This window comes from Salvia hispanica, chromosome 3 (genome assembly GCF_029641045.1).
Source record: "Salvia hispanica isolate PSC_SH4W2 chromosome 3, Shi_PSC_v1, whole genome shotgun sequence".
Taxonomy (NCBI): domain Eukaryota; kingdom Viridiplantae; phylum Streptophyta; class Magnoliopsida; order Lamiales; family Lamiaceae; genus Salvia; species Salvia hispanica.
The window spans coordinates 34,834,917-34,838,164 of record NC_142694.1 but is presented as its reverse complement, the minus strand read 5'-3'; the positions used below and the strand labels follow the sequence as shown (position 1 = coordinate 34,838,164).

The window sequence follows — 3,248 nt, the reverse complement described above, 5'->3', positions numbered from 1 at the left end:
GTGCTTAGCATGCCAACAAGTGAAGGCTCTACATCAACGACCCTATGGGAAATTGCAACCCCTAGAAATTCCCGAGTGGAAATGGGAGCACATTGCGATGGACTTCGTGACAGGATTGCCAAAGTCACAACGAGGGAATACTGCTATTTGGGTGATTATAGATCGCCTCACCAAGAGCGCCCACTTTGTACTAGTTCGTATCACTTACGGATCGGACAAGTTAGCTCAGATCTATGTGCAAGAGATCATACGGTTACATGGAATACCGGTGACGATCACATCAGACCGTGACCCAAAATTTACTTCTAGGTTTTGGATAAGCCTGCAGCAAGAGCTAGGCACCAGGTTGAATTTCAGTACGGCATTCCATCCACAGACTGATGGGCAGTCTGAGAGGACAATCCAAACCTTAGAAGATATGTTGAGGGCCGCAGTGCTCGACCGCGGAGGAAAATGGGAGCCAGTATTGCCACTTATAGAGTTTGCTTACAATAACAGTTATCAGGCGACTATAAACATGGCCCCATATGAAGCACTGTATGGGAGGAAATGTAGATCACCACTTTATTGGGATGAGGTTGGTGAGAGAAATACGCTTGGACCAGATTCTGTAGAGGAAATGATAGAGATCGTCCGCCAGATCCGTGAGAGAATCAAGGAAGCTCAAGACAGGCAGAAGTCTTACGCGGATGCTCGCCGAACCGACCTGCAGTTCAAGGCGGGAGACAAAGTTTTTCTAAAGGTATCTCCGTCTAAAGGGATTTCGAGATTCGGCGTCAAGGGCAAGCTAAGAACACGTTTCATCAGACCCTACGAAATTCTAGAAGAAGTGGGTCCTGTGGCGTACAGATTGGCATTCCCACCGAGTTTCGGGAACGTGCACAATGTTTTTCACGTGTCTCAATTGAGAAAATATGTGTTCGACCCAAAACACATAGTCCACCAAGAGGAGATGGTTTTGGAACCAGACTTAAGCTATGAAGAGAAGCCAGAGGCAATCTTGGATAGGAAGGTCAAGGAATTGAGGAATAAATCTATTGTAACAGTGAAAGTTTTATGGAAGCATCATGGTCACGAGGAAGCTACGTGGGAACTGGAAGACGAGATGAAGGAAAAGTACCCAGAGCTTTTTGAGTGACATAAGCAAAATTTCGGGACGAAATTTTTGTTAAGGAGGGTAGAATGTAATACCCGCTTCTTTAATTACCCCGATACATTAATGCTTAATGACGAACTAGAGGATTTTCGTTCTCTTGATTCATGATAAAATAAAAACTTGTTACTTTTCCTTGTTTGTGTTTAATGGAGTGGTTCGCAAGAGAATAAAAGCTAAAATAAGAATTTAGCGAACACAAGGACGTCAACAATATGTAAATGAAATAAGAAGGACAAGAAGTCTTTTCCCAAGTAAAGAAATTCGAATAGCGTTTCATATACAATAAACGAACTACTAACTTCAAAAAAAAAAATAATAATAATAATACATGGAACAAGGCTTCAAATAAAGAAAACAAAGAAAAGAAAAGATAAATTTTTGATGCACTTCGGGCCTCTTCTCCAGGCCCGAACTATAGCCCGTCTTTGAGCAGTCCATCGGGCCAAGGGGAGCGAGCCTAGCCCGAGAACAACACAACAGCCACACCTTCCTTTCTCACCTACAAAACTACAAACAAAGTAATTAATGCATATGTACAAGAGAATTAAGGGATCTTCCTATTAAAGAAAAGGAACAACACCTCTTTTAACTATGAAGGACTAAGGACTTACCCAAAAGAGGCAAGTCAAAGCTGCCATTTTTGCTCCTCCAAAATGCGCACCAGCTTTCCTAGTCACACAATCAACCAAAGTCAGTTTTGAGGGGACTTGTAATCTCTAACTAAAGACCAAATTGCATTTAGTGTAGAGTACTACTAAATCACAAAAGTGAGATAGGTTTCAACATGAGGACAAGGGGGGAATCAGCTTTCAATTAATTCTCCTAAGATACAAAATCAGCCTATAAAACCCCCCCTCAACCCCACCGTTAGACTCCCTCCCCATACATCACAAATATTCAGCAAAGTTAGAGAAAATTTTGAGAGCTTGGAGTATCAACACCAGTGGCAGCAAGAGCAACTCCCACTCCCCATAGCAAGGAATCAAGGAGTAAGTGAGAGAGTCCAAGTTTTAAAAGCTGAAAATCAAGCAACTGCTTCAAGAGGTACTCCACCTCCACCCCTTCTCCCAATCAAATTTTACATATCATCATATAGAGGCACCACAACTTAAGAATCACAATCAATATATCACAAGCACACCCTCTGCCTTTGTTCGAACATCATGCTTAAGACAACAAGTTTAGAGCTTTACCACGTTTTGAAATAAGAGAAACGACCTGCTGCTGCCCTTACACGCTAACTCAGTAATAGCAAACCAAACCAAGTTTTACCACAATAATCAAATGCAAGAATTTTCGTTAAATCTCATAAGCTTCTGCCCAAATTAAGTGGCTACACTAAGAATAAGATAAAGGACTTAGCTTTAAGGGAAAGTGAATCCGCCGGAGGTGGAGACGGCGACAGCGGTGGTAGCTGCAGGAAGTCGCAGAGGCAGTCGGAGCTCCGTGCGGAGGGAAGCGATGCCTTCTCCTCTCTTCCGACGGTGCAACACCAGCCATGGCTGGGCGTTGAGGTTCCGGCGGCGGCGGCGGCGGCTCGTCGTAGGCCCAGAGCTGACGGCTGACGGCAGGGCTATGTGGCGGCCAAGACATCGAGCTCGCGCACACCAGCGAGGAACGCCAAAGACGGTGGTAGGAACCGTCGAGCGTCCTCCAACGGAGCGATTTCCCGCCTGAATCGACCAAATCTTGGTCGGTTGGAGGGAACGCCGAGGTCTGCCTCGAGATTCCGGCGGCGAGGTCTCGACTGGGTGTCGAGGCGACGACGGTGGTGGCGGCGTGGCTGGAGATCGAGCGAGGTGAAGATGCCTCCATAAATTCTGACTAGGGTTTCAAATTGGGGATTTTTGTTTGATTTGAGAATGTTGAGAAGAGAGAAAGTTGGGCCTCTTTTTATTTTTAATTGTTTTTGTCTTTGGGCCTTTCTTTTATTTATTTGCACCTTGGGCCAAAGAATTTACTTGAGGGAGTTTTAAGTTGGGCCTCTCCATTAAAAGTAAATATGGGCTTAAGAAATGTTAGAAACGGGCTGCCTTTTATTTGAATTTAATTATGGAGTTGGGCCACCAACTAAATTAAAGTATGGACTAGG

The 3,248-nt window shown here is 44.4% G+C and overlaps 1 long non-coding RNA gene across 1 annotated transcript; it reads right to left on the bottom strand.

Annotated features, from left to right (window-relative positions):
• Positions 1–1,360: 1,360 nt before the first annotated feature.
• Positions 1,361–3,024, bottom strand: LOC125215253 (uncharacterized). Its single transcript, XR_007175235.2, has 2 exons — positions 1,768–3,024; positions 1,361–1,663 (listed from the first exon to the last, which is right to left on the bottom strand). It is a non-coding gene; the product is annotated as an uncharacterized LOC125215253 (long non-coding RNA).
• Between the last annotated feature and the right edge of the window lie 224 nt (positions 3,025–3,248).